This window comes from Elephantulus edwardii, unplaced genomic scaffold (genome assembly GCF_000299155.1).
Source record: "Elephantulus edwardii isolate Elephantulus edwardi_28Jun2011 unplaced genomic scaffold, EleEdw1.0 scaffold00187, whole genome shotgun sequence".
Lineage (NCBI taxonomy): Eukaryota > Metazoa > Chordata > Mammalia > Macroscelidea > Macroscelididae > Elephantulus > Elephantulus edwardii.
In genome coordinates, this window is record NW_006399937.1 from 5513646 (window position 1) to 5532983 (window position 19338).

The 19338-nt window shown below is 37.5% G+C and overlaps 1 pseudogene; it reads left to right on the plus strand.

Annotated features, from left to right (window-relative positions):
* Positions 1-13021: 13021 nt before the first annotated feature.
* On the plus strand, positions 13022-14409 carry LOC102843190 (annotated as a pseudogene).
* The last annotated feature ends 4929 nt before the right edge of the window (positions 14410-19338 follow it).

Consider the following 19338-nt stretch of genomic DNA (forward strand, 5'->3'; position numbering starts at 1 on the left):
GACTAGACCACTAGAGTTTCCTTACATTTGTGTAGCTGTTGTTGTTGTGTACCACACAACCAGAACCAACCCATAGCTGACCCTCCAGTGGGTTTTCAGAAGCAGTAATCTCATGGGAGGAGATTGTCCATCCTTCTCCTTCTGAGCAGCTGGTGGCCTTGAACCAAGTGCCTTTGGGATTGTAGTGAAGTTTCTTTCCACCAGGCCAGCAGAGCTCCCTTTTTGTGGTGTAAACCCACAAAAATCAGAGGAGAGGAGCTTAATCCTAAAATGAACTCTATAGATGGTCTTATTAAATTATTAAACATCATGTTTGGCAGAGTGGAGAGACGGTGCAGGAGAGGAAGACCCTTGATGAGATGGATCGATTCTGTGATTGAGGTGGTGAAAATGAATGTATTTGAGATGGCAAAGTTGGCACAGGACAGAACAGCATTTAGGGCGCTTGTACATAGGATTGCTATGAGTCACAAGTGACTCAATAGCACATAACAACAACAACAACAACGCATATTCAGCCATTTGAAAAAACTGACTTTTGTTTTAAATATGTCCAAGATGGCTTATTCCTCTGAAAAAGAATTTTTTTTTTTAATTTGAGAAATGGGCCTGATCAAACCTATATTTTTTAAAATAGTGAATAACATTTAGATTATTTTAATACACCTGAAATTTCTTCAATGTAGATCATCTACTATGCTGCAAAATAAGTTATAGTAAAATTAAAGAAAGCATATAAAGTACATTCTATGAGTCCAAGAGAATAAAAACTGGATTAAATAAAAGAATAAAAGTTGATATATTCCAAAACATAAGGAAATGAAATAACACACTCTTAATCAACCAATGAATCAAATAAGAATTTCCAAGGGGAATTAGAAAATAACCTGGAGATTAATAACAATAACGACAAAATATAAAAGAACTGATTATATTTACTAAGCTTGTGGCTGACGCAAACACGTATATTAAAATAGATGAAAACTAGCAAAAAATCCCCGAAATTACAATTGAAATTTTAGGAACAATAAATAATAACCTAAACTTAAAACAAGCATAAGGAAAGAAATAGTAAAGAATAAGATAGATATGAATAAAATATTGTTGTTTTATAATATTAGATTGGAACCCACTTATACTGACTCTCCAGTGAGTTTTCAGAGGAAGTAAATCATACAGTTTCTCCAGTGGAGCTGCTGACATATTTGAACTGCCTGCCTTTGGGTGAGCAGCACACCTACTTATCATTAAACCACCAGAAAAATAGAAAGAAACAAGAGAATCAACAAAAACAAAAGTTGATTTGTAAAATCATTAGCAAAATCTTTAGCAGCACATGTTGCCAGGAGGGACTGGTCCTTGGAGAGGGCCATCATGCTTGGGAGGGTGGAGGGACAACGCAGGAGGGGAAGACCCTCTATGAGATGGATTGATTCGGTGACTGGGGTAATCGGGATGGGTGTGTCGGAGGCGGTGCGGTTGGCGCAGGATAGAGCAGGGTTTAGGGCTGTTGTGCACAGGGTCGCTATGAGTCGGAAATGACTCGACGGTACATAACAACAACAACGACAAGACAGATGTGAGATGATAGATCTATAAGATTTAAATAACTTAATAATGAAAAATGAAATATCAAGTCTAATCTTAGAGAAATAAAAGATTCATCAAAGTATAATTGCTAATGCAGCTATGGTAATATTTATTATATTTTCTTGACAACTAAGGTACTGTAATATCGTTGATGCCTTTAAAATTAAATACCTAATAAGTGCCTATTACACTGTTGTTGTTGTTGTTGTTGTTAGGTGCTGTTGAATCAAGTATGACTCATCACAACTCGAAGAACACCACATCTGAATCCTGTACTGCCCTGTGCTGTCCTTACTATCTCTGACACATTCAAGCCCATTTCTATGCTCATTGTGTCAATCTATCTCATCGAGGATCTTCCTCTCTTTAGCTGACCCTCCACATTTCCAGGCAAATTCCTTTCCAAGGAATAGCTTATCTTAGCAGCACGCCCACAATATGTGAGATGAAGTTTCACCATCCTTGTCTCCAAGGAATGACACTCATCTCCAATAACACAACTCAAAACCAATAATTTTTCTGTCATCTTTATCCGTTGTCCAGAATTCAAATGCATAGCAAGTGATTGAAAAGACCATGGGCTGAATTAAGTACTCCTTTGTCTTCAAACTGATATCATTGCTCCTAATTTGGAAAGATCTCTGACAACAGACTTGAATAATGCAATACGTCTCCTGATCTCCTGACTGTTGGTACTAAGGGTATTGATTATAGTTCCAAATAAGACAAACTGTTTGAAATTTCAACCTTTTTCTCCAACTATCATGATGTAGTCTATCAGTATAATGGAGACAAGTTTTGTTTTATTAATGTCGAGATGCAATCCATACTGAAGGCTGTAGTTTTCAAACTTATGCAGCAAGTGCTTCAAGTTTTCCTCATTTTCAGCAAACTAGGTTGTGTCATCTGCCTAACAAAAGTTATGGATGAATCTTCTTCCAAAACTGATGCCACAATCCTTTTTATGAAATTCAGCTTCACAAATAATTTGCTCTGTATACAGATTGAATAGACATGGAGAAAAAAAATATACAACTCTAACATACACCTTTCCTGATTGTATACCATGCAATTTTCTCTTGTTCTGTGGGAACAATAAACAGTTCTTCATTTAGGTATAGGTGTTCTGCAATTCCTATTCTTCTCAATATTAGCCAGAATTTATTATGACCACACAGTCAAATGCCTTTGCATAGCAAATAAAACACAAATAGATGTTCTTCTCATTATCTGCTTTCAGTCAGGATCCATCTATCATCAAACTCAGTTTGAACTTCTGGCAGTTCTCTGTCAAGGTACAGTTATCATTTGGGGATGATCTTCAGCAAAATTTTGCTTGGAAGTGATATGAGTAATATTGTTTAAAAATTTTCACATTCGATTGATCACCTTTCTTGGAAATTGAGACTAACAGAAACCTCTTCCAGTCAGTCAGCCAGGCTGCTGTTTTCCAAATTTCCTCACATAGACAGGTGAGCTCATCAAGGGCTGCATCTATTAGTTGAGACATGAATTAATGACGTGCTTATTATAATGCTTTAAATAAAGAAACTAAAATTAATTAAGAAAAACGGCCCTCTCCACTGAGGGAACCAGTTGTTGGAGAGAGACATCATTTCGGGGAAAATAGTAAAAAGAGAAGAATATGCTACATACAATGATTGACACAGTGACTACCAAAATGGCCTTGAGCAGGACAGAAATCACAAGAAGGGCACAGGATGGGACATGGGTCAGATCTGTCGTTCATAAAGTTGCAGTAACGTGTAAACAGTTGACTTGATGGCATCTAAGGGGAAAATAAAAGAATAAAAGAAGGGGAAATAATAGAATAAAATTGTTTAGGGGTGTGTCCTAGTAACATAGATGAAAAACACAGACAGTACTGAGGAGACAGGGAAGAAGAAAAGAGAACTGGGAAAGATCTGATGAATTTGCAAAAATGAGTAGTCAGAGATTGCAAGGTTGTTTATGGGAAGACTAGAAAGCGTTAAACACACAGAGAGGTGTTTAAGTTAAGAGAGGAGTTAAAGAGAAGAGATTTGTCTATTTTGTGGATGAGTTATCAAGAAGGGATAGCAAATATACAGATCCCAGGATGTATTTAGATAGCTGTAAAAGGAGGAATTTGTCTTGTTTAGAATAAAAAAAAATTAGCAACTTGAGTGTAGAATTTCATTGTTTATCCAAAGAGGATGACATCAAACAAGACATGGAAAATAAGTAGAATATCTCACTGTGGAAAATGTACACATTTAAGGGATGAGATAAGTTTATGTAATCTGTTTTGCAATGATCATATTGTTTGTTTAAAGCTAATTTGCAGAGTTTATATTCTAATCTTACAATTTATAATCTCTTGGCAATAGGGCAAGATTTTATCTGTAATTTATAACTCAGTTATAGGCTTATTTACTGTTTGTGTCTAAAAGTGTTTTTGAAATAATTGATTGTCTTATCTTTATTACTCATTCTTTAAAATGGAATAGTCCCTTTAAATTTGGCTGTAATAATGTCTGATGATAGGATTTATCTTTTATTCATTCTATTTTCACATTTGTTGATCTTCTGTAATTAAAAAATATTGCCCTTATTTTAACAATGCCAAACTCTGAATATCTTTTTAGTGAGTTACTATATATTTATTTATTGGATTTTATATGTTTAGTGTTGGCACTTCTTGGTTTCAATATCAAGATCATTATGGAACAAGCAAATTGTACTGTCCACAGTTTAACCATTAAATACAATAACAACAAAACACAATTTAAAAACATACTTTCTGAATCTTCATTTCTGGTAGTCTATTTATGTGAGATATAAATCAGGTATATGCCCTTGGGGTGTCCTTTAGATTCTTCACTGTTGACCTTAACTCTAAACATAAAGATTCCTGGATAACTACAGCCACATTGATCTCTCTCACACTGACCTAACTCACATCATAATTACTGTCAGAAGGCTTAGCAGCTAGACCAAGTTATAATATATTGTTCCATTCTTTAATCATTCTGTAAAGGTACTGTCTTCTATTTTTCATTATATCAGCTTCTAATTGTGTTACGTCTGTATATCTTATTTCAATAGTTAGCATAGTATCTTTTCAGAAAATATGTGTATTCTTTGCAGTGCTGCAGTTTGGCATAATATTAGATAAAGGAAATACACACAGGAAATCTTTTTGATTTATCGATTGATGTACTGGCTTTTACCATTCTTATTATTAAACTATTTTAGGTAAAGTAACAGTGATGGTGCCTTTGTTGTCTCACACAGTTGATGTGAGAACCAAATCAGATATTAGAAAGGAAACTGCTGCAAGGTACACTGCAATTATGAGGATGTATTAGAGAACTTCAGTTGGCATTCTTTAGTTTATAGTATACTTTTTCAAGTCTTCTGACATGGAATTTATCCAACACAATTAAAATAAAGCAACACAAAATTGATGAGTTTGTATCAAGTTAGACTGCGTACCAGTTCTAAGCCAAAAGCCAATTCATTGCCTAACAAGATGATTCCAACAGTGACAGCAGAGAACTATAAGATCAAGTGAAACTACCCTACAGGGTTTCCAAGACTACACATCTTTGCAGAAGCAGAAACAGATACTTGTTTGAACTGCCAACCTTTTGGTTATAGTTGCAACCTTTCCCACTGTAGCACCAGGGGTCCTGACACACTATAGGAAATGAGTGTTCAAATTCAAAAGATAGAAAGATTGTGTGTGGGTGTATGTGTATGTTTGTGATATAAGAGGGATAATACTAATTTTGTTTTGAAATTTTAGCCTCCTCTCTATATATTACCATTATTGTTTGCTATTCTTATGTGCCATCAAGTCGTCTGTGATTCATAGCGACCCTATGTACCACAGCCCTAAACCCTGCCCTATCCGGTGCCAATATCACTGTCTCTGACACACCTATACCAAGTACCCCAGTCACTGAATCAATCCACCTCATAGAGGGTCTTCCTTTCTTTCCTGTGCTGTCACTCTACTCTCCCAAACATGACATCCCTCGCCAAGGATTGGTCCCTCCTTGCACCATGTCCAAATTATGTCAGACAAAGCTTCAGAATCCTTGTCTCCAAAGAGCAGCCTGGATTAACCCTCTCTAGGATGAACTTGTTCGTTTTGTTAGCAGTCCATGGTATATTCAATACTCTTCTCCAATACCACAGCTCAAAGGAATCAATCCTCCCTCTATTCTTCCTAATCAATGTCCATCTCTTTGACACATAACAAGTGATTGCAAAGACTATAGCCTGTATCAGGAGCACTTAGTCTCCAGAGTGACACCATTGCTCTTCAGTACATTGGGGAGGTCTCTAACAGCACATTTTTCCATTGCAATTACATCTTTTAATTTCCTGGGAGCTGGTGCCAAGAGTGTTGACTGTGGAGCCAAGCAAACTAAAGCTGTTAACCATCTCAATCTCTTCACTGTCCATTCTGATGCTGCCAATTGGCCCAGTGTTGAGAATCTTTGTTTTCTTGATGTTGAGCCTCAATCAATATTGAAGGCTGCAGTCCTTGATCTTCTGCAGCAAGCACTTCAGGTCCTCCTCAATTTCAACAAGCAGGGTTTTGTCATCTGCATAATGCAGATTGTTGATAAATCTTCCTCTAATCCTGATGCCACACATCTCATACACCCCAGACTTTTGGATAATCTCGTCTATATAAAGGTTGAAAAGGTATGGAAATAGGACAGTTCAAGCCGCTTTGAAGTAATTGGCAAAAAATAAGGCAATTGATCATATACCAACTGACATATTTCAAATACAGATGTGCTCATCAAGTTGTGTCAAGAAATCTGGAGGATAACAACTTGAATAACCAAATGGAAGAGATCTATGTGTTCCCATTTCAAAGAAAGGTGATCCAACAGAGTGTGGAAGTTATTGAACAATATCATTGATATCACATGAAAGCAAGATTCTGCTGAAGATTATCCAAAAATGACAGGAGTAGCACATCAACAGAGAACTGGCAGAAGGGCAGACTGGGTTTAGAAGTGATCACAGTACTAGGAATAATGTAGCTAGTGTTCAATGGATCTTGGCTGAAAGCAGGGAGTACTAGAGGAATGTCTATCTGTTCAATACTCCTATCATTCAAATATATGCACCAACAACTAGAGCCAAACAGGAGGAAATAGAAGATTTCTATCAACTTTTGCAGTCAGAAATTGATCAAACATGCAATCAAGATGCACTGATAATAATGGACAACTGGAACACAAAGATTGGGAACAGGGAAGAAGGATCAGTAGCTGGAAACACAGGCTCGGTGAAAGAAATGAGGCTGGAGATAGAATGAAAGAGTTCTGCACATTCAATGTTTATTCATTGCAAATACCTTTTTTAAGAAACATAAACACAGGCTATACACATGGATTTCGCCTGATGGTATGCACAGGAATCAAATCGATAACATTTGTGGAAAAACTTGTTGAAGAAGCTCAATATCAGCAGTGAAAACCAGGCTGGGTGCTAATTGTGGGACAGACCACCAACTACTCATATGCAAGTCCAAGCTGAAGTTGAAGAAAATTAAGTCAAGTCCACAGGAACCAAAATTTGACCTTAAGTCTATCCCACTCGAATTTCAAAACCATCTCAGGAACAGGTTTGAGGCCTTGAGTACCAATGAGCATAGACCCAATGAGCTCTGGGAGGATATCAAGAAAATCATCCATGAAGAATGCAAAAGATCATTACAAAGGCTGAAGAAGAAGAATAGACCAAGACGGATGTTAGATGAGACTCTGAGTATTGCATTTCAGTGCCGAGAAGCCAAAGCTAAAGGAAGAAACCAAGAAATCAAAGAACTGAACAGAAAATTTCAAAAAGCAGTCAGGACGACAAAGCAAGATACTATAATGAAATGTGCAGAGAGCTGGAGTCAGAAAATCAAAAGAGCCGAACTCGCTCAGCGTTTCTTAAGCTGAGGAGCTTAAGCCACAGGTGGAATTACCTAAGGATATTTTGGGTACAATTTTAAATGATCCAGGAAGTATCAAGAGAAGATGAAAGGAGTACACAGAGTCACTGTATCAGAAAGAATTGGCTGACACAGAAGAATTTAATGAAATAAGATATGAGAAGAATCCATGGTGATGAAGGAGGAAGTTAAAATTGCTCTGAAGGAAATGGCAGAAAACCAAGGCTCCAGGAGTTGATGGCATACCAATTGACATATTTCAACAAACAGACATGGCCCTGGATGTGCTCACTAAGTTGTGCCAAGAAATTTGGAAGACAGTCAGCTGGCCAACTGACTGGAAAAGATCGATATTTGTTCTCATTCCAAAGAAAGGTGACCCAACAGAGTGCGGAAATTATTGAACAATATCATTAATATCACATGCAAGCAAGATTCTGCTGAAAATTATCGAAAAATATTTGGAACAATATGTCAACAGAGAACTGCCAGATGTGCAGGCTGGATTTAGAAGAGGTCGTGGTACTAGGGATATTATCGCTAATGTTAGATGGATCTTGGCAGAAAGCGGAGAATACCAGAAGAATATCTATCTGTGCTTCATTGACTATGCAAAAGCTTTTGAATGTGTGGTTCACAACAAGCTATGGCTGACTCTGAGAAGAATGAGAATCCCAGAACATTTGATAGTGCTAATATGAAACCTATATTTGGACCAAGAAGCAGTCATCAGAACAGAGCAAGGAGACACTACATGGTTTAAATTCAAGAAGAGGGCCCATCAGGGATGTACTCTATCTCCATACTTTTTTAATCTGTATGCAGAACAGATCATCCAAGACGCTGTGCTGTATGAGGAGGAATGTGGCATCAGGATTGGTAGAAGAGTCATCAACAACCTGCGTTATGCAGATGACACAACCCTGCTTGCTGAAATTGAGGAGGACCAGAAGCGCTTGCTGCAGAAGGTCAGAGACTGCAGCCTTCAATATGGATTGAAGCTCAACATTAAGAAACTACGATTCTCATACTGGGACAATTGGCAGCATCAGTATGGATTGTGAAGAGATTGAGATAGTTAATAATTTTAGTTTACTTGGCTCCACAGTCAACACTCTTGGTAATAGCAGCCAGGAAATCAAGAGATTAATTGCTTTGGGAAAGTCAGTTGTGAGGGACCTCTCAAGAGTACTGAAGAGCAACGATGTCAGGCTGGAGACTAAGGTGTGCCTGATCTGGGCTATAATCTTCTTTCTCCCCAATTCACTCTTTTCTTTGAAAAGTGAAAGAAAAATTCTTTCATTGTTATACAATCCCCCCAAATCCACTCCACTCTGTAGCCTTTGTTCTGGACTCCTGTCATGACAATAATATTTAATTATTTATCCCTTTTAAACAGTTCTGTCCCTCATCTGTTTCAATACAGTACACACAATTTATCCCAACTTCCTCAGTCTCCCACCAACCTCAATGTCAGTCCCATTTTACAACAGTGGCACTATGCAATATTTGTCCTTTTGTAACTGTGATATTTCACACAGCATAATGTCCTTCATGGTCACGCATTTTGTATAATAATTCATGAGTTCCTTGTTTTTCAATGCAGTGTAGTATTCCAGTTTTTGAATATATTACAGTTTTCTATCCATTTGTTTGTTGATGGGCATTTGGGTTGTTTCCAAATCTTTACTATTTAAATGTACAAAAAGTTGAACTTGGAAACCCAAAAAATAAAAATTCTCTAAATATTTTTTTAAGGAAAAATAACTGAAGAGGGGTAAAGTTCAAGCTTTCTGTTGAAATACTGAAGGTTTCTGTGTATAGAAAATTGGAAGACACAAGAAGCACCAAAGAATATTGAAGGATGGCATAGAATTATTGTACCAAAAAGGCTTTGTTAGCATTCAATCATTTTGTTGTTGTTAGGAGCCCTTGAGCTGAGTACAATTCATAGCAACACTATGGACAATAGATTTGAACCCTGTCCGGTCCTGTGTCATCATCTCTGACATACTCGAATACATTGCAGTAGTTACTGTGTAAATCCATCTTGTTAAGGGTGTTCCTTTCTTTCTCTGATCCTCCACCTTTCTAAACATAATGTCTCTCTCAAAGGACTAACCTCTCCTAACAATATACCCAAAGTATATGAGAGGAAGCTTCATCATCTTTGCCTCCAAGGAGTATATCAACTGCATTTTCTTCAAGACGTATCTGCTTGTTGTTTTTGTCAGTCTATGGGATATTCAGTACTTTTCTTCAACAAACAACTCAAAGGCATCAATTCTCTTTCTGTCAACCAGTAGGAAGTAATATAGGATTATAGTATCGAAGGGGAAAGTCCAAGATGCAATGAAAGCATTGGTAAGAGCCTTATGGCTACAGAAACTGACCTACTAAAATGAAAATGTTTCAGTAAATAAATGTTATGGTAGAGACATTTACACATTTATACTAAGAAATTTGGATTTTAATTGAAAGGAGCAATTGAAAGAGAAACTCGTTATAAAGAAAGATTATAAAATGAAATTTGGAAACTATTAAACAATGTCGTTAGCATACACAAGTAAAACTTAGCTTCTTGTTGTTGTTGTTGCTGCTGTTGTTAAGTGTTGTCAAGTCATAGACGATCATAATGACTTTATGAACTAAAGATCAGAACACTTGTATAGCTTTCATCATTTCTACAAGTTCATAGAGTTTCTAGAGGCAAGCTATTTTAGAAGTGGATTCCAGTCCTGCTTTAAAACCTGTTTTAATTGGGGAGTTCCACCAAGCACTGTCCAGCATGGGTAGACATTATCACATTTGACACATCAGTGTCACAGTCAAAAACTTTGCTAAAGATATTTAAAAATTATTGCATTAGTACTTCAATAAGGAGATCCTAAAAATTCGAGCCAGATCCAGAGGCAGTGTTGTTAATATGATTAGGTGCTGATGTATCAGCTCTGACTCATAATGACCAATATACAGCAAAAAAAATCTCTCCTGATCATACCATCCTCATACTCTCCACTCTGCTTAGCTTCAGTGTACTAGTCAGTATGTTAATTTACCTCATTGAGGAAGAAGAGGAAATCAGGTGAGGAATATCACTCATTGCATATGGGTGTCAAATTGATGTTGAATTAAACAGAGAATATTAGAAGTGTGTTAACCTATGATTTAGTGACTATGCAAAGGTATTTGACTGTGTGAGTCTTAGCAAATTATAGATAATATTGCAAAGAATGAGAATGTCAGATTTTATTTCACTTACTTGAGCTAAGTGGAATCTATTGATAGACCAAGAGAAAGTTACTGGAACAGAAAAAGGGAATATTTTATAATTTAAAATTAGAAAAAGTTATATATTTTCACCATGCTGAGTCCAACAGCATGTCAAAAAAGATTTTTAAAAGGTGCATTATATGATCAACACAGTATTATAATTTGAGCAAAACTCATTTAAAATTCATGATTTATTGTTGAAGTAGGTAATTAGCAATGTGTGTATGAGGATCTACGAGGGGAAGGGGGGACATTACAAGAAACAAAAAGAGAACTGGAGAGGTGGAAGAGTATCCCTTGCTCATCGATAGGAAGACTCAATATTGTGAAAATGACAATACTACCAAGGGCAATTTACACATTCAATGCAATCCCAATACAATTACCAATTCCATTCTTCAACAAGATGGAAAAGGCAATCTCCAATTTCATTTGGAATAAAAGAGGCCCAGAATAAGCAAAACACTCCTTAAAAATAGAAGCAAGGTAGGGGGCATTCCACTCCCTGATTTCAAATCCTACTACACTGCAATGGTGGTCAAGAAAGCGTGTTACCGGTACAATGACAGACACATAGATCAATGGAATAGAATTGAGAATCCAGAAATCAGCCCATCTACCTATGGTCAACCGATTTTTGACAAGGAGATGAAATCAGTTAAGTGGGGATACCAGTTATGAGGATAGGTGGGAGGGTAATCATAGCATCGAAAAATTTGATGGGTGGAAGGTGGGGTGGGTTAAGGAAATGGAAAAGATCTGGTATGAGAAACAATGTATACGAACTTTTCAAGTAAACCAGTATAAAATAAAAATTTATATGAGAGAAAGCAAATAAAAACAATGAAAAAGAAATTAATGATATTGCTGAGTCAAGTGATATTTCTATTTCCAACTTTTGAAAATGTGTCAAACTACCTTCAGTACTGATTGTACCATTTTACATTCCAATCAGCAGTGAATAAGAGTTCCAATCTCTCTGCAACCACATCAGCATTTGCTGTTTGATGTCCTGTTGAACTTTGCTATTGTCATTGGGGTAGGATGATATCTCTTAGTTGTTTTGATTTGCTAGGGATTTTGAACATTTCTCCATGTATTTGTTTGTCATCTGAGTGTCTTCTTTGGGGAAATGTCTGGAAATATATACCCTAAAGAAATCAGAATTACAACTCAAACAGACATATGCCTACCCATGTTAATTTCTGCATTAGTCTCAATATCAAATTGATGGAAGCAGCTCAAGTGCCCATAAACAAACAAAAGGTTAGACAAATTATGATATATTCACACAATGGAATATTATGCAGCATTGAAAAAAAATGAATTCATGGCACATTATACAACATAGGTAAGCCTGAATGACATTATGCTGAGTGAAAAATTTCAGCCATTAAAGAACAAATACTGCCTACCATTGCTGTTCTAAAATAAGACAGCCATAAACTGTTGAGGGGAATAGGAAAAGAGTGGCTAGATAATGAACACTTTAATGGAACAGAAAAGGGAAGAACTGTCTGAGAGGAATATATTATTAGTCTTTATATGTATGAGAAAAATCTGGAACAAGAAATGCATTACAAACTAGGCTAGTGGAGGATGAAAGGAGGGGGATAGGGTAAAATGAGCGATAATGAATGAATTAAAAAAAATATGGCAAGTAGATGACACAAACTTGCTTACTGGAACAAAGAGGCTATGAAATTAAAGAAATATGATCTCAGCATAGATTGTAGTTCAACATAAAAATATCTTCAAAAAATGGATCAGTGAATAATAACACAATAAATGGAGAAACGATTGAAGTGTCAAGGTTTTAACTTTATTTGGATCAACAATCAATGCTCACACAATTTTCAGTGAAAAAAAACTTTAGTCTGTAAATCTACTGCTCAGGACCTCTTTAAAATGTTAAAAAGCTAAGATATCGTATTGAAGACTTACTCCAACCATGGTATTTTCAGTCTTCTTATATACATGTAAAGGAAAGGTATTTAATGAGGAAGATTACAGACACAATGGGTTCTTCTAAATTATGATGTTTGCGAATAATAGCACATATCCTCTGGACTACTAAAAGAATAAACAATTTTGTCATATAGAAAGACAGCCAACACACTCCTTAGAAATGAGTATAACGCTTTTTAGCAACGTGTTTGTCGCCAGAGTACAGGTGTTGGTGAACACCATCCCAAAACCTAAGCCAAAATGGGAAAGGAGAAGACCCATAACAACATCGTCGTCATTGGACACGTAGATTTGGGCAAGTCCACCACGACTGGCCATCTGATCTACAAATGTGGTGGGATCGACAAGAGAACCATTGAAAAATTCAAGAAGGAAGCTGCGGAGATGGGAAAGGGCTCCTTCAAATATGCCTGGGTCTTGGATAAACTGAAAGCTGAACGTGAGCGTGGCATCACTATTGAGATCTCCCTGTGGAAATTTGAGACCAGCAAGTTCTATGTGACCATCATTGATGCCCCAGGACACAGAGACTTTATCAAAAACATCATTACAGGAACATCATGGGCTGATTGTGCTGTCCTGATTGTTGCTGCTGGTGTTGGTGAATTTGAGGCTGGTATTTCAAAGAATGGGCAGACCTGTGAGCATGCCCTTCTGGCTCACACACTGGATGTGAAGCAACTCATTGTTGGTGTTAACAAAATGGATTCCACCGAGCCACCCTACAGCCAGAAGAGATACGAGGAAATCGTTAAGGAAGTTAGCACCTACATCAAGAAAATTGGCTGCAAACCTGACACAGTAGCCTTTGTATCAATTTCTGGTTGGAATGGTGACAATATGCTGGAGCCAAGTGCTAATATGCCTTGGTTCAAGGGATGGAAAGTCACCCGGAAAGATGGCAGTGCCAGTGGGACTACACTGCCTGAAGCTTTGGATCGCAATCTGCCACCAACTCGTCCAACTGATAAGCCTCTGCGTCTGCCTCTCCAGGATGTCTACAATATTGGTGGTATTGGTACTGTCCCTGTGGACAGAGTGAGACTGGTGCTCTTAAGCCTGGCATGGTGGTCACATTTGCCCCAGTCAACGTTACCACTGAAGTAAAGTCTGTTGAAATGCACCAGGAAGCTTTGAGTGAAGCTCTGCCTGGTGACAATGTTGGCTTCAATGTTAAGAACGTCTCTGTGAAAGATGTTCGGTGTGGCAACATGGTTGGTGACAGCAAAAATGACCCACCCGTGGAAGCAGCTGGCTTCACTTCTCAGCTGATCATCTTAAACCATCCTGGCCAAATCAGTGCTGGTTATGCACCTGTGCTGGATTGTCACACAGCTCACATTGCTTGCAAGTTTGCTGAGCTCAAAGAGAAGATTGATCACTGTTCTGGTAAGAAGCTGGAAGATGGCCCCAAATTCCTGAAGTCTGGTGATGCTGCCATTGTGGATATGGTTCCTGGCAAGCCCATGTGTGTGGAGAGCTTCCCTGACTACCCTCCTCCGGGTCATTTTGCTGTCCGAGACATGAGGCAGACTGTTGCTGTGGGTGTCATCAAAGCAGTGGACAAGAAGGCTGCTGGAGCTGGCAAGGTCACCACGTCTGCTTAGAAAGCTCAGAAGGCTAAATGAATATTACCCATAACACCTGCCAACCCAGTCTTAATCAGTGGTGGGAGAATGGTCTAAGAACTGTTTGTCTCAATTGGCCTTTTAAGTTCAATAGTAAAAGACTGGTTAATGATAGCAATGCATCGTAAAACCTTCAGAAGGAAAGGAATGTTTTGTGGACCATTTGTTTTCTTTTTCATGTGGCAGTTTTAAGTTATTAGCTTTTAAAATCAGTACTTTTTAAATGGAAACAATTTGACCAAAAATTTGTCACAGAATTTTGAGACCCATTTAAACCAGTTTAATGAGAAAAAAAAAAAAAGAAATTAGTGTTACATAACACTTTGTCCTTTGTGTGGAAAGACCAGTTCCTGGAGAATGACAATGAGATATCATGTCACTCTAGTAGCTGTGGCAAAGTTTAAAAGGACAGCAAGAATATTGGACACAATGTGGTGACATAGGAACCCTTATATATCATTGGTGGGATTGTAATTGGTGCAACCACTCTGGAAGGCAGTTTGGTGTTTCCTCAAAAAGCTGAACATAGAAACTCTAAATGTCCTACTGCTTGGAATATACCCTAGGAAAATGAGAACTGAGGGACAAATAGAGATGTATACACCAATGTTCCTAACAGCATTACTCATCATCACAAGAAAATAGGAACAGTCCAAATGTTCAACCATAATCGAATAGATTGATAAATTATGGTACATTCACACGATGGAATACTATGCCTGGCATTTGATATTTGTATGAAGATTGCAATGATGAGTAGAGCCCTGGGTATGAAGATGCTGATAATCTATGATGAAATTGTGTGGCAGATAATTCTTTTATCTACTTTATAATTCACGTGGGATAGACTCAAGGTCACATTTTGGTTCTTGTGGATTTAATTTTCTTTACCTTCAGCTTGAACTTGCACATAAAAAAGTTGGTCTGTTCCACAATAAGCACCTGACCTAGTTTTCACAGCTGATATTGAGCTTCTCCAGCAGTTCTTTCCACAGATGTAAACTATCTAATTTTTATCCATAACGTCAGGTGAAATCCATGTGTGTAGCCCGTGTTTTTGTTTGTTATAAAACGTATTTGCAATGAATAAATCATTGTGCAAAATTTTATCATTCTATCTCCAGGTTCATTTCTGTCACCAAGTCCATGTTTTCCAACTATTGATCCTTCTCTATTCCCAACTTTTACATTCCAGTCACTCATTAATGCATCTTGAATGCGTGCTCAATTAATCTCTGTAAAAGTTGGTAGAAATCTTTTCCCTCTTCCTTGGGTCTGGTTATTGGTGCATATATCTGAATGATAGTGGTATACACTGGACTTCCTTGTATGCGTATAGATATTACCCTGTCACTCACACTATATTTCAAGATCCAGAAATGACCTTTTTAACTATGAAAGCAACCCCATTTTTCCTCACCTCTTCATCTCTAGCATGGTACATCATATGATCATCTGTCTTAAAATACCCCATGCCAGTCCATCTCATCTAGCCAATACTTACTATGTCAATATTTATGTATTCCAATTCAATATAAAGAAAACAAAGATTTTTCACCACTGGGCCAATTGGTAACATTGTGATGGATGGTGAAGAGATGGAGATTGTTAACAGAATTAGCTTGCTTGGTTCCACAATCAACACTCTTAACACTAGGAGCCAGGAAATTAAAAGATGTATTGTGTTGGGAAAGTCTGTTGTCAGAGACCTCTCCAAAATACTGAAGAGCAATGATGTCAGTCTGGAGACTAAGGTGTGCCTGAAACAAGCCATGGTCTTTGCAATCACTTTCTATGCATCAGAGAGCTGTGCAATATCTACGGGTGATAGAAGGAGAAATTATGTCTTTGAGTTGTGGTGTTGGAGAAGAATATATATACCGTGAACTGCAAAGAGAATGAACAAGTTCATCCTGGAGAGGGTGAAATCAGGCTGCTCCTTGGAAGCAAGGATTCTGAAGCTCTGTCTGACACACTTTGGACATGTTGCAAGGAGGGACCAGTCCTTGGAGAGGGATAACAAGCTTGTGAATGTGGAGGGACAGACAGCGCAGGAGAGAAAGATCCTCAATGAGATGGACTGACTCAGTGACTGGCATAATAGGAGTAGGTGTGTCGCAGGCAATAAGATTGGCACAGAACAGAGCAAGGTTTAGAGCTGTTTTGCATAGGGTTGCTATGAGTTGTAGAGGACTTGATTGGACATAACAATAACAACAACAACTTTATAATTCAGTATTTCATAATTTAACTTGAGTCATGGAGTTAGAGCCATCAACCACATTGTCAAGGGCTGTGTATTTAGAACTCAAATTGCAACTCATTTTCCAAATGAACTGAAATTTATGACGTTATTAACAATACAATAGAAAAATAATTTCCCACTGATACTGAACTCCAAAACCTTCTGTACTTCTTCTGCGGAGATAGATAACCAAGTTGTGAATGCAGACAGATTCTATTCTCTAGATATTTATTGTGATATAAGTGTCCATGACATTACTTTTATAGTATTGCAATAGCTGCCTTTATGCATGAATAAACTCTTAATTACAATTTTAAAAATACCTTTATCATGCTGTCAGTGCTATTTAAAGACACAGTAAATGCTTTTCTCAGTTGCTTCTTTTAAAAGAAACTCAGCCTAAGTGCAGGATGCATTTCCTTTCACGCTTGTCATCTACCTTCGCTCTTTTATGCTTTGAATAGTTCTCTTATGCCTTCTGTGTATTGTATTAATATAAGTCACTTACTTGCCTCTCTTTATCCTTTTTATCTCTATCTTCTTGACTCCTCTGAGGGCTGAACTTTAAATTATTTTTTCCCTTTTATTTCACTCACTCTGAGGTTTCTCTCTGATGTTTTCCTCACAGTACTTTCATAATCTGTAATGTATTTATTGTTCTTTGCAGAACCCTTCTTGTTGCCATGTTCTTTTATTTTTCAGTCATCTTTATTAGATCTTTTACTTTGTAATTTTTAGAATTCTTTTTCATCTCTTTTTATGCAAATACTTTATTTTTTTATTTAACTTTCTTGGATTGTCTCTTCTCTGATCTTTCCTTTGTCATTTTTTAATCAATTTTGCGTCCCATTTTGTATGTCTCTGAAATATGACATCTTCACAAGCTTTTATTGTTTCAAGGTGTCCATCTTTCTATATTATCCTCCTTTACTTTATAATTTTGAATAATTAATTTTCTTAGCAAATCTTCCTGGCTCTATCTCTTTCATTCATTGTTCTTGGTTTGAAATTGGTTTACTTAAAAAGAAACTTTTACCAAGAATTCTTGACTCACTATCAAACAGTGTTAACAAGTCAGAACCAACTCATAGCTGACCCTTCAGCCAGTTTTCTAAGGATAAAAATCACCTGAGAGAAGATTGTTCCTAATCTTACCTCAGAGCGGCTGGTGGATTTGAACAGCTAGAGAGGGAGAGAGGGGGTCATCTTTAAATTAGCAGCACAATGCCCTGCAGACTATGCCATCAGAGCTTTCCTAAATGTGGAAGGGAGCTTCAAACTGACTTCATCAACCACTGAACTTTTACAATAAACACATCCTGAGATACGGCAGACTGCAGAAGAGGTATGGAGACCAACCAGGTGAGAATGATACACAATCAGGCTGTGAGTAACTCAGAGCTCATTTGTACATTGTATATTCTACTTGTACTTTGTACATTCTCTGACTTTTCAGGTATACCTCACCTTCTTTCAAAGAAGTTATAATGCAAATGTCTGACTCTAACATAGGCTCAGCTTTAAAATGAAGCTGGTTTCTTTTTTCTCCCTCTTTTTGACAATTACTTATGGCTAGCTTCAGGTGAGAAAAGTAATGTAAAGATAGACAGCTTGTCCCATTCCAGGTTTTCCCATCTGTGATTCTTAGGATTTACTTCTGCTTTTGTATGAGATAAACAAGTATAAAGCCAATTCACCATCTCCCATAACAGATGCTCCCTGAATGTGGCAAATTTGTTTATTAATAATTCATCAGTGGACAATTTACAGATGAGACACTGTCCTTTTGTTTACTGTTTTGGGGTATAAAGTTTCTCTGCATGGTACTGTTCTTTTAGGTGTGTTGGCCAGCAAAAAGTACAACGAGAGACCGGGAGGTTGATCCACAGCTGTTGGGTGTGAAAATTGGGTAGAAAGGACAGGGAACGTCTGCTGTTGGCAATAAGTCGGCTACTGCTGGCTCTGCCCTCAGAGCACATGACATAGTCGGCAGTGAATCCAGTTGTGAGTCTAATCATTTCAGTTTCTGCCTGAGTTATGAACCTTGGCTCTTGGTCGACACCTGTCATTTCCCTCTCTTCAATTAAGCTTTTTCATCCATGAGATGAAATGGCTGCACTCAGTGAAATCTAAAACCTCTTTCAGCTACTTCTTCACTGTCATAATGCTTCAAATTCCACCATTAAACATTGATTCCTTTTGGTTTTTAAGGCTTTTAGGTTTTCAAGGATTGCCATTAAAATGCACACCCTTGGGGAAGTATAACACTTTAAAGTGTTTTTAGCTCCTATCTTTGAGGAGGCTTTGACTGATGTCCTAAGGCTCAGATCTTTTGAGACTAAGACATGGAGAGATCAACTATGAGAAAGGGAAACACTAGGATCAGGGAAGGGGCCCTCTAGGCACCGTAGGTTAAGCATTGAGTTGCTAACAAAATGATGTCTGGTTTGGACTTACCGGCTACTCTGTAGAAGAGAGAAGAAGCCTTCAGTTATGAAGATTTACATCCTTGGAAAGTCTGCACAGCAGATCTACTACAAATACTTTATGAGTTGGGGTCGACTTGAAAGCAGAATTCTTTTAGTGTTTTAGGGGAGTTTTTATTTGTTTTCCTTCTTAATTTAGGATCAAGGGAGACACAAGTGAGATGATACAAGGAGTTAATAACAAATAAAAATAAAGAC